General features: G+C 38.7%; 1 protein-coding gene across 8 annotated transcripts in view; it reads right to left on the bottom strand.

Moving 5' to 3' along the window:
- The window catches only part of HIPK3 (homeodomain interacting protein kinase 3), a 154,571-nt gene that overhangs the window by 55,313 nt on the left and 86,628 nt on the right, over positions 1-12,630 (bottom strand). Inside the window, exon 2 of one of the 8 annotated variants that reach the window (XM_048853465.2) lies at positions 1,498-1,549. The exons of the other annotated variants lie outside the window; for them this stretch is intronic. The gene's annotated coding sequence lies outside the window, so the exon portion shown is untranslated. The remainder of the gene's footprint in view (positions 1-1,497; positions 1,550-12,630) is intronic. 8 annotated transcript variants of the gene reach the window in all.

Raw genomic sequence — 12,630 nt, forward strand, 5'->3', positions numbered from 1 at the left:
GACTCCCTTTATCAAGGGATATAGATTACTTGATCCTGTCCTCCTCAGAAGCACTTGAATCTTTGCCCCACCTGAGCAAAGTGAGGGGTCTTGGACAGTGACAAACAATGGTTTAATTAGGGCAAGATCCAATCTGACAGGAAGAGAGAGACTTAACTGCTTCTGGAAAGCACTTCACCTCCAACTACATCATGCATCCTCTCATATACCCCTACCACTGAAGTCCCTTACGTGTGGCAATAGGTGTCACTGTCTACAAACCAACATTTATGTACTCAAGAATGAGGTTTTTTGTTACTGAGTTCTCATTAGTTTTAGTCAATATATTGGCTTTTGTGTAAAGTGGGTCCATTCACTTGGAGCGTTAGGGAAAAATTGAACTGTAGGGTTTTATATCATTAGCCCATTTGCAACGTCTTTGTTTATCCAGCCTTTGTTACAGTTTTATATTTTCAGTTTCTTTCTGTTACTTTTTAAATAAAGCTGTTCAGGATGGACTGTCCATGGATGGACTGTTTTAGTGAGTCCCTAGATTGCAAACACTGTTCTCATAGCATAAGTAGGTTATCATAGGTTTCCATGATAAAGTTTCTTGGGGAAATAAAACCTGCAATCACAATGTGAAAATTGTCTTCCCACATGAACGTACTGTGTGTTAGTCCATATGGGATTGTGTTTATCTGCCTGAAGAACCCTCACAAGAGTCTAACCGCTGTTTCCAGCTTAAAGCTGGAGGACTGCTGCCCAGAAGGTGGTACCCTTCCCAGAAACAAGCAAATGTGAAGTCTGTGAGAGGCACTGCATTATGTTCTAGCTGCCATAGTTTGTTCTTTTCAACAGACATTGCTTGAGGGATTTCCACTTTTTAAAATATTTTTTATGTCTGCTTCTATAAATTCTTGCTACACTTTTGATATATTTTAGATATTTAAATTTATGACATTAGATTTAACTTTGGTAGATATACATTTACTTGGAATTTCCAAAAGCATCTGATCACATTAAGAGTTTACAGGGTAAAAGGTAAAATTATGGCTCAAAAATCGCTAACAGATGAAAAACAGCAGCAATAAAATGATCAGTATTTAACATAGAACACACTTCAAATTATTTGAAAGGGGGTGAACTGCATGGTGGCAAAATTTGTAGATGATGCAAAATCTTTGAAGTCTAAAGAGGACTATGAGGAACTTAAGAATGACTTAAAGCTAGGCTATTAAGCAACATGATAGCAGGTTACACACTGTAGGTAAGTACACAATAATGCATATTGCGAGAAATAATTTGGATTACTCATACACACTGATGGGTTCTAAATAAACTAACTTCCTAAAGGAGAAGACCTAGACTTCTTTGTGGACACTTCAATAAAAGCATCTGCTCAAAAGAGCAGTAAGAATTTAAAATGCAAACAAGATATTAGCATGTATTAAGAAAAAGATAAGAATAAAACTGAAATTCTTATGCTTTACATAAAAACTGGTGGTATTCCCTCACCTTGAATAGAGTGCTCACTTTTGAATTCTGTGTTCAGTTTTGGTGACCCCATCTGAAAAAGGATACAGCAAATAGAAAAGGCCCAGAGAAGGATAATAAAATATATTAAAAGGCTTAGAAAGATTTCAACATGAGAAGAAATGTGATTAGGACTATTTAGTTTAAAGAGAACAGGAATGACAGAAATAAAATATTAGAATGATATAAAATAATGAAAGATAGCAAGAAAGTCAATCAGGGGCTTCTATTGCCCTCCCTTGATGATACAAGACCAAGAGAATATCCTCTGAAATTAAGGCAAACTTAAAACTGATAAAAGCACATGGTTTTCTAACTCAAAACATTATTATCCTCTGGAATCCATTGACACTATTTGAAGTAAATAGGTTAGTAGGATTAAAAAATATTAGAGATGTATATGGATAAAAATATACACAGTTCTTCTAGGTAGGATAAAAAATAATACAATCTAGTTCATAACCATGAACAATTCAGATAAGTAACCCTTCACTACCTGGGGTTAAGAAGAAACTTCCATAATAGGAATATTACAAAATAATTTTACATTACGGGGGATTTATAGATCCTTTGAAGAATTTGGTTTTGGCTCTTGCTGGAGAAAAGATACCAAAATACGTGAACCATTGGCCTGACACAGTATGCATCTCCTTTTTTCCTTTATCATATTAAAATTTACAAAGTTACACATGAAGACAGGTTATGCAAGCCCACATCCTCTTTGCTCCAAGCTAAAAATACATTATTTTAATTTTTCTTTCCTGTCTGAGATAGTCATTTAGCTTCCTTCTGCCATTTAATTTGATCAAGATAAGTAATCCCCAAAATATTGGGTCTTAAACAGCACATTTCAGTGAACATGAAAAATCACGGTATTTCTGCAACTGAGTAAATGTTTCTTCTTCAGAAAGTCTGGCCGGTTAGTTGTCTCTTGCTTAAGTGTATTTGGGCATTAGAATCCAGACTAATGTCACATATTCCCTGCACGTTTGCTCTTTGAAATGTAACAACACTATGAAACACTATGAAAAGCCAGACAGCTAAACCAGTTTTTCCCTGGTCATGTGGGGAGGACTATTATCTTGATCCTACAGAGTCATTACAGCTAACTACTTGCACATCCTGGGTTTCTTATAACGTGAACAATAACAGATCAATTTAGTAATGATTTTACATTAAAAATGATGAAACATTGTCTTGTATGTTGTTTGTCATTTCTAAACCAAAAACTACTAATACAAAGTGAGATTTTGGTCTAAAAGCAAATTGGTTTCAAGGTCCTAACCTCAAGGAATTTCAATACAGTGGGCAAGGACTGTATTTGTGTGTGAGGTTTCAGGAAGCAACCTGAGTCACCGCTCTACAATTTAGGGCTATACACACCCTAAAGCCCAATCCTTAGAAGGCACTGAAATCTAGGGGATCTCCGCTTGAGGGGGCATGAAAAGCCCCTTACTTTGCAGGTGCACAGAAGGGTGCAAGATTTAGGTGGAGAAGAACGGTGAGGAAGGGAAGACGGGCAGAGGAGGCATCATATCGCCAGGAAATCCACAGGATATGTGTGGGTAAGTTAATACTGTGATATTTTCTTAAATCTTGTACAAAATGACTTTTTCATTAAACCGGATGATGCTAAAGGGTTAGAACAAACTGTTAATCATCACAATTCTCAATTTTCATATACACTCTGACAAAACTATGTCAGTATCTGCCACTTTGCCAACTTTGAATCCTGACCCAGATCTGACCTAAAAAGAAATAAAATGTTTCTGATATAACAAAACATAATGAGGAAATCATCCAAAATCTGGATCATTAAGAGAAGCAGTATCTGCAATAAATACATTTTAAAAGTTGGGCTCAATTTTACAACTAAACAAAGTGGAAAATTCTGATTTGGAAATCAAAATAGATTATTCGAGTACTGCAATGGCTGGTTTAGCTAAGGAAAACAAAGTAAAGAAGGAAGATCATCCCCATCCCAAGGCTACCACAACTCACTTATAGTACTGGCAGGGAGGAATTCATGTGGAAATGGCTACTGGAAGTCAAATCTATAATTATCCTGCTACTGTTAAGAGCATTACTGAGGACCAGAAATCTCTATTTACAATTTTGCTTGCCAGCACCTCAGTTTGCAACAGAAAATGAATTGAGAATGACAAGACATGTTGGAGAAATAATTTAAAATGACTTCTGTGAGATTCACTCCTAATTACTCACCATACCTGGTGAAAAGAAACATTTTATTGATAGCACAAAGTGTCTACGCTTTGGGTTTTGATTCTGCTTTTACTGGTCTCAGCAAAGGTGTAACTTATCAGGTGATTTATTTATATGCTGCTACCCTGAGGACGCAGTTTTGGAAGGCATCACAGCAGGCAACGACATGGAAACTTAACCAGTAAATGCTGATGTGGCAAATTAATGAAGGAATAGCATGCATAAACAAGACTAGTCAAATAGTCTATTCCCCAGGGAACTTTTCTAACTTGTTACAGATAAAAAAAAGATGAGTTCTTATATTTGAATACTGTTACCATGTTCTAAGTTTTGGTTCTGAATATTCAAAATGTAAAGAGAGGTTACTTACAAGTAACTGTTCTTATAGACTCACAATCATGGGATATGGCAAGCTGCAAAACTATCTTGAAAAGCCATGTCTCTTTTGGGGGTACATGAGAGATCTTGTGCATGGGCAACATCATTGCCTACTCTACTAAAGAGAGTGCATCTCCCTTCCCCATACAGCCTCAGTTCCTCTCCCTAACTGCAGAGTTCCAAGGCTACACAGAACTCTGAGGTAAAGGAGAAGGTGGGCAAACAACAGGAATGAACAGAGGTGACTCTCGATGAATAGCAATTACTGGTAAGTAGCACCACTCTCCTATGCTGGGCATTAGTGCACGATGTTAAATCAAAGGACCATCTGGTGAATGTGTGTACTGAATTCCAAGTTACTTCTTTGCATGTCTCTACCAGCAGAATTTTACAAAGGCACACCATTTATGCTGTTGTGGTTCTTGTAGTATTGTTTCCTAGATAAAATCTAACAATGTTCTATACATCCCCCATCCAGTGAGAAAGTATCTATTTGGTAATGTGGCATCAAATTACCTACTGGTCTTTTACAGGTAAAAAGAGCGCCCTCTAAGTTATGAAGAAGAGTTTCTTCTGGATAGGAATAAGGGCTGGGGAAGAATAAAGGCAGGGAAGTACATTGAGACATGGAAATGGGGAGACTTCTTTAGGCATAATGTTGGGATAGAGCCTCATGGTGGCTTTGTTTTTGTTCACAGTCACAGTAGAAGTTCCATTGCAGAAGGAGCGCTCATGCTCCAAGTTCCCTCTAAACTGTGCAGCCCGGCAGTCGCCCAGCAAGCTATCAAGTGACGCACACTTCAGGTGTCCCTTTGCCCACTGCCATGCTGTTCCTGCCCTCTGCCTTGGAGCTGCTCCCGGGAGCCTCCTGCTTGTTATGCCGAGCAGGGGAAAAGGGGGATCACTGATGTCAGTGTGTCCTCCTGCCCCCACCCCTGTACCACATCTTTGCAGAGCTTGTGGGGCACAACAGGGCTCAGGAGTGGGACAAGGGAGCTTCCTGGTGGCTGCTGCTGTTGCTGTGTCTGCTTTGAGTGCCAATCTACTTAAAAGGGCAAAGTACAGCAGCAAATCATAGGGCTGAAAAGAAACAGTACGACTCAGGATTTTAGTGAGGCTCCACCATTTGGGCTGCATTTTGCCATTATCTGAAATTCTGCACTTTAATTAAAAACAATCCCTGAGTTTCTATATTTTTCCATTGTGAATATAGAGTCATAACACTGTAAATTGATGTGTAAAGACTAGAATGACAGTAACCTCCACAGAGCTACCTGTGGTGGAGAGAGGGGGCTAGGTCCTCCATAGAATAAGAACAAAAAAGGGCCCCTTTCAGTGAGGAATACAGTCTGCGAGATATGTTCTCCCACCCTGGATCCATGTTGCCTGGGACTGGGGCAATGGCCTGACTTCTCTATCGGCACACAGCTCCATGTCAGAGCTGTCGGGCAGGACTCCACACTTTGGGCATAGGAATACTTTAAGTTTTAGTCCCCTGACTATAACTCAGAATGGGAAGAAGCCACTGCACTTCTCCCAGAACTCAAGGAGATGATGTATATACATACTTCTTCCTCAAGATCATCCTGGTGTGCCCATGTATAGACACTGGGGCTTTAAGGAAAAGCACAAAATAGCATGAGAGGTAGCAATATTGATTACCTGAAGGATGCCCCAGGGCCACTACAGTCCACTAGGGCCAGGCTGTGAATGTACTTAAAGGGACAATGCATCTCTCTCTCTCTCACACACACAGTGTCTCTCTCTCTCTAACACACACACTCTTTCACACTCACCTCCCAACACATACTTGTACTGTTGTTGTTACTTCTTGGTACTTCCTGCAATAGACATATATTCTCTGTAATTTTATTCCTTCGAAGTGCTGTTTGAGTTTTTTTGACTGGTCCGTGCATTTCATTATTTTTATTTCTCTCTTGCGTTTAAATTTAATTCTTTGAGTAGTGAGTTCTAAAATGCCTAACCTGTCCTGGTTGAAGTAATTACCCCTATGGTAACTTTTAAAAATATATATTATATCTAGGATTTTTGTTTCTAATGGTGGTGCACATTCGCACATTACCTCGATAAATTGGTCACATAACAAAATTCATTCCGCACATGGATGGTAAAAATGAGAGGGAACATTGCTCATGCTAAGGTCAATGCTGGAGCTGACCTCCAGTGCAGGTTTCACAGAGTCCCACACGTAGAGCCACATTAGGAGATGAAGAGGGCCCTGTATATGGTCCATCCAGAGTGTCTGGCTTTGAGGCAAAGGGAGTGCACTGGATCTTGAGGTCGAGTCAGGAACTCTCCAGGCTCGTCTCTAAAGGAGTTAAAAGGTAACCCAGGGAAGTTCCAGGTCACATCCAAAGAAATCAAAACAGGCATAGAGTCAAGCAGTGGAAAAGGATGTGGTAGGGGTGGCTAATAGCACTGACGGTGAACTCACTCAGGCATGGAGAGAGAGAAGGTATTAGAGAGATCCAAACTGGTGAGAAGTCCAGGTTAGTCAGTGCTGACATACAGCTGTGGAAGAGCTTGGAAAAGAGGTGACAGCAGAGCTATTTGAGAGTTAGAAGCCCCCATGGGTCAAAGTGTACAAAGGAGGAGAAGCATGGTGCTTCTTTTTCTTATGTTCATCTTGTGAGATTTGCTTCTTCTTCTCTCTTTAACCCTGATAAGTATCTGCATGGACCTTTGGTGACAAGACAGATGTGTCAGCACCAGAGGATAGGTCCAGAATTGGTGCCAAGAGTAAAGGTGCTAAATGAGGAAGAGCAAGCTTAGAGGTGGGTGCTTTCAATGTCATCACCAAGGCTACCGAGGCCTTAACAGGCAGTGCCAGTTTGGTCTTTGTTGCTGCTTTTGATTGAGCTAGTTCCAGCGATGCTAAATCAGAGATTAGTTTCCATCATTTACCTTACTCTGTTCGACTAGTCTGTATTACACAAACTGGGATGGAGTTTACATTATCTATTTTTCCGGTATTAGTATTCTGTGTTAATTGTATTAAGAGTAAGAATGACATCATGCTGAATAATAACCCCTTCAGTAAACTGAAGTTTGTTGACCACAAGTTAGTCTTTCTCTCAAAGAAAGATTTGTCAGAAGTTTTCATGATACCTTAAAAGAAAAAGCACTAATTTTAGAAAGCAAAGGATTAAATGCTTTTATTACACAGCACTCACAATTTTACACAGTAGTGTTGTATTCATTCTTGTGCTATTTGTTGTATTCAGTGGCATACAAGACACAAAAATTAGAGATAGAACCACTCCTAATAAGCTTGCAGTCCAAAAAGATATAAAACAAGGGACCCATAAGAGGGAGCTAACTTAGAAATTTTTAAAAAAATATCGGGGTGGAGATGGCATTTGTATTGTAAGTATTCAAAATTAATTAAAATATTTTTTAAAAATAGTGAAATACTGTTACCATAGTTCTCCATATAAAGTTAATGCTCTGTTCACTGAACTAATGAAAAAAGGGATCCATTTCAAGATAGCTCACTTGCATGTCCACCAATGTAAAGTTTTAACTAGAGCAATGGTGCACAAACTTTTCCAGTTGCTCCCCCCATTACCAGTAATGGAATCTGTCTGCACCTCCCTCCATTACTGCACAGTTGGCTCAGCAGAGGAGCTTGGACTGAAGGCAGAGCTGGAAACAGAACTGGGGATGGGGGCAGAAAGGGAATGAGGGCAGGGCTGACCTGGGTGTGGAGCAGAAAGCAGAGCCGGTGACTGACTGGGGAGCAGGGGGCCACAGCTGGTGCCCAAAGGAAGAACTAGAGGCCGGGGTCCAAGAGCAGAGCCGGAGGCCCGAGAGTGGAGCGGGGGCTGGGCGGCTCTCCCTCCCTTCCCCCCACTGGGGCTGACCTGGGCCCTGCCGCGCCCCCTCCCCATGTTCCTCTGTGCCCCCTAGGGGGGCACACCCAACAGTTTGGGGACCACTTAACTAGAGAAACAAGGAGAGTGAAGTACTATCTTTTATTGGATCAACTTCTGTTGGTGACAGAGAGAATTTTTCAATCCATACAGAGCTCTTCTTCAGGTCTGGGAAAGGAATTCCCAGCAGGAAAATGCAAGGTGGATCAGATTGTTTAACATAAGCAGGTCAGTGCATATTGTAAGCGACCAGTTGGTCCAATAAAAGATAGTACCTCACCCATCTTGTCTCTCTAATATCCTGGGACCAACACGGCTACAGCTACACTGCATACAAGTTTTAACTAGTCATTTAATAGGTATGTCAGCTGTTACACAGGAAGAAAATGAACAGACATAAGTACCTGATGAGGGAGTATCCACCATAACTTGATGGGCTAACTACAAACAAAAAGCATCTGCTTATTTAATATCCATGTGATACGATGACTAGTGTTCCACAGTTATTGTGGATACTCCCTCATCAGGTACTTACGATGCTTCTGTTCATTTGTGCAGTAAAACATTTAAAAACCTTTTGAGCTAGATTTAAATCTGCTGCTTTTTAACAATTACAAGCATATCTGGCACACCTTCTAGTTGGGGCTATGGTCCCAATTCAGAAAAAACAAAACAAAAACAAAACAAAAACATATGCTTAACTTTGAGTATTTGCTTAGTTCCAATGAATTCAAACAGGACTCAAGCACATGCTTAAAGATTAGGTGTGGGCTTAAGTGCTCTGCTGAAATGGGGCCTGTACCCTGCACCAGCAAGTGAATGGAATGGATGGATGATCCAGGAAAACTTTTCCATCTCTAATTTTAATTATTAGAAGTGTGTCTCTGCAAAATTATCATCATTAGGTAAAAAAATAAAAAAACCCGAACACCCAACTTGTTACTAGTACTGTCTTTCCACTAAGATCATCACTTAAAATTGCCCTTCTAAGACTAAACATTTAAGCACTTTTGAAAACAGATTTTTACATTTTTTACATTTGAGAATTAAAGAAAACACTGCTTTTACATCCCCTGATATTTTTTGTCAAAATGAAGAAACTTCATGAGACAGATGAACATCCTTTGAAGTTAAACCTACAGACTGTTTGTAAGGAAAATCATTTACCATAAAATTCAAGTCTGTTTTGGCAGCCTAAAATTTAAGGCTTCAACTTTCCAGTCTGTGATATCATGTTTGTCAACATACTGTGTAGTTTGCTTACAGAATCCATAACTAACAGCCATCCCTTCATGCATTTCCCCACTACCTCCACCCCCCTACCACTTTAAATTTATTTTAAATTTTTCTCCCCTCATGTTTCTTACTTACATGTTTTTTCCTATCTGCTTTTCTCCATTTTTCCTTTTTTGGTTTCATGTTTTAATTTATCTTTCCTTTCCCGTTGAAAGAAGAGCTACTCTATTCTTAGAGCAGTTTTAGATCCCAAAATAAACTGCTTAACTATGTATCTATTACAACTGGATTGATGTAATATCAGAATCTGACCACAACATGCTGCAACAGGAATGTGACTACAGTAAAGAAACTGAATATTTCTGCAAGTTCTGTTTTGCAAATATTTTTAAAATTAGTACTTCATGCAAATAAAATGTAGCTTAATTCTTCCTTTGTATCTGTTTGCAAGGTTTATATAATGCATGTGTTTTGTGTGGATCTTTTTTTAAATGCTTAATTTTTTAAAAAAGTATTTGCCAGACATCCACAACTCAAGAGCAGTTCAGCAACGAATGAATATAATTGCATTGCCGTGGGAAAATTTTGCTAAAAAAAAATTATAAATTTTTGATTGCTATTATAAAAAATAAACGTTAGAATAAATAAAAAATAGACTGGTGTAATGAAAGACTGATAATGGGTCTGAGGGGTTTTTAACTCTGGGTAAATCCTCTGAGTCAAGCCAAAGCCAGTAATAATTGGAGGTGGTTACTATTTGATAGCTATGATCTCCATCCAGTTCCTAATATAGTTAGATAGTCACATCACAAAAACCACCCCCTATGACACCCTTGTTGACAGTCTTAACAGAGGCACCAAGGATCAAATGGTCATGAAGACTGAGCTATCCTCTATCCACTTTCAAAATAAGGCTCCGATACATTGACAGAACAGCAGCTTATGGAGGTGTTTTATTATGATTCATTCATCCAAAAGAACAGGAATGGAACTTCAGCACCAGTGCATAACTTTATTTTAAAATATAGGGAAACCATTATAAAAAAAATACTTTCACAATGTCTTGTGAAACAAAAAATAAAACAAAAAAACATTGTTGGCACCCTAAAGTATACATAGAAATTTCAAAAATCTACTGGGTTTAAAAGAGTAGACACTTGCAAAAACAGAAAACCAGTTACTGAAATAAATACACTTTATAAAATATGAGACCCATTAGGCAGATTTTTGTTGTTTTTAAAACTGACACTGATATAATTTTGATAACTTAAGGAACTCATACATACACATTAAGGACCAAAAAATCCAAATCACATATTCTATACTTCCAAGGATATGTTCAATTTTAAACTGTTTATAGCAACGTACACCCTACAAAATTTATCAGCTGAACTCTGGACTTCATCTTGATTTACTAAAAATACCAACTGCAGAAGAATTACAGAAATGACAACAATGTTAGGTCCTCAGCCAATTTTGTACACAGTCTGTATCCCTATGGCCAAAGCCTAAACTGTGTTCTAAATGCTAAATCCTTCTGGAAACCTAAGTAGTGGAATTTTAGAACTACTGTTCTTTGATTATAGAGGCAGCAGATGGCAACCTCAATATTTAAGTTGCCTGACACTTTGTTATAAAAGATTCTGGTGATCTTTGTTAGAGAAGTCTAACACCCCTACAATTTTCAGTGAGTCTGCTGTAGCTCACGAAAGCTTATGCTCAAATAAATTTGTTAGTCTCTAAAGTGCCACAAGTACTCCTTTTCTTTTTGTTTCCCTTCTGTCACTTGATTTACTCGGGGATGCCCTAATATTGTGCTAGGGGGCACTGTGCTGCAGAAAATGCCATCTTTTGGGTCAGAAATAAAGCAAAGAGGTGTTTACCAATTTGGTAATAAAAGATCACAAACAACTTTTTAAAAATAAATAATAAAAGTAAACCTCAGTGTCTGGCCACATTCCAACTCAGATTATTACATTCTACCTACCATGCCACATTCTCCCAGCAGTTTCATAGACTCAGACTTTAAGGCCAAAAGGGACCATTGTGATCATCTACTGAGATCTCCTGCACATTGAAGGCCACAGAACCTCACCCATCCCTTCTTATAATTGACCCATAACCTCTGGTGTCGTTGCTGAAGTCCTCAAATCATGATTTAAAGACTTCAGGTTTCAATTTAATATGGTAAGGGTTCACCTTTTAGATTAAAAACATTATGCGGTGACACTACACTGTTAAACAGTTACTAAATTCCCCTACCCTCAAGATGACTAGATTCCTGTGGGGTTCAAAGTGACTTGTATATAACAAGCATCTTTGTTATGGACATGGTCTTGCAAAAATTGATTTAAACTTAAAATCACTGGGATTATTCCAGCTACGTAAAATTATGTACATGTGTAGATCTTTGCAGGATCAGGGGCTATGTTTCTAAAGTCCTTTTATTCTTTTAAGTGTAATGAAAAGATTTTAGTATGACCAAAGATCTGCATATCTTGTCTGAGTTCCTGGATGTGTTCACAACAGATATTTACAATTATAGCAACAAAAATAAGAAAATTAGTGCTTTAAATGTATTTTCAGATATCAATTCTGAGATCAGCTAGTGGTCACAGAACTACAACTAATCTGCTTTTATTTTGATATTGTACCATATTTCATATATTACATAAAAAATACATTAAAAGAAGTTTAAGATTGCAAAGCAAAATCCAGCACTCAAGTTAGGAAACTCCCAAATTAAAGTTGCCAATTCAATCTTAATTCAGCCTCCTTGTGCATATGCATTATGAAAGTCTTTAATTACATGATCACATACTATTTTTTACCCACAGTGTCCGTGCCTCAGTTCAGTAAAAGGATACTTAGAAATATTTCTATTTATCCTCTTCTTTCACTGTGTGCTCCCAGAGCTTATTTAAACACACACAAACCAAGCCTTACACTAAATGCAAATATTAATTTCCTCATGAACATTTCTATGCAATTCTCATCATAATATTGAGTATTTCATAAACATCAATGAATTTATATTCACAATACTTCTGAAGAGACTATACTCTAATGGTTATAGACCTTGGTGCCACTGTGACCTCAGCCTGTTTCTGACCCTCTCTGCTCCTATCCACTTCCTTCTCTCACCCTATCCACACACATCCATCCCCAGGCTCCTGCCCTCCTCCCCCCTGCACTCAGATCTCCTCCCCACCAGCTCCTGTCACCCTCTATTGGCCCCATGAATTCCTGCCCTCCTTCCTTTCTCCTCTGCTCCTTTCCTCTCAACTCACTCCTCCTATTCATCAGCCCTCTGCATTCTATTCAGGCTACTTCCTCCTCCTTGCTGCCTGGATGACAACAGTGAAAACATTAAGAGCATAGTAGG

Source organism: Caretta caretta, chromosome 6 (assembly GCF_965140235.1).
Source record: "Caretta caretta isolate rCarCar2 chromosome 6, rCarCar1.hap1, whole genome shotgun sequence".
NCBI lineage: Eukaryota > Metazoa > Chordata > Testudines > Cheloniidae > Caretta > Caretta caretta.